At 54.2% G+C, this 382-nt stretch overlaps 1 protein-coding gene across 1 annotated transcript in view; it reads right to left on the bottom strand.

Annotated features, from left to right (window-relative positions):
- LOC102259800 (tuftelin-interacting protein 11) overlaps nucleotides 1-382 on the bottom strand; it is a 5,414-nt gene that overhangs the window by 565 nt on the left and 4,467 nt on the right. The window lies entirely within an intron of this gene.

Below are 382 nucleotides of genomic sequence, written 5' to 3' on the forward strand. Positions count from 1 at the left end.
GACACGGAGCCCCGGGGCCTCTTAGGGCAGGGCTGAGGATCAGCCATAGCTGTTCGCGCCACCCTGTTGATTCCCTGAGACCCCACCCCACCCAAGCTGTGCGCAGAGGCTTTTGCATATGAATGGTCTGGCCCTTGGCAATCTAAAATTACCTAACAAACTCTGCAGCTGGGTCAGAGAGACCCAGAACATCCAAAAGAAGGCCCAAGGCTCCATAGCAGCTTGCATTGCTTCACAGCTGGACCTCATTTGGACACCTCCAAACCCCAAACAAAGAAGAGGAATCTGCAGATCTCTCCATAGCTCCTGCTGGGTAGCCTCAGGCAGAGGCTAAATTAGCACCTCCTTAGAGATCCAAGAGCCAGTGTACCCAGTGGTCAGA

Source organism: Myotis brandtii, unplaced genomic scaffold, assembly GCF_000412655.1.
Source record: "Myotis brandtii unplaced genomic scaffold, ASM41265v1 scaffold924, whole genome shotgun sequence".
NCBI lineage: Eukaryota > Metazoa > Chordata > Mammalia > Chiroptera > Vespertilionidae > Myotis > Myotis brandtii.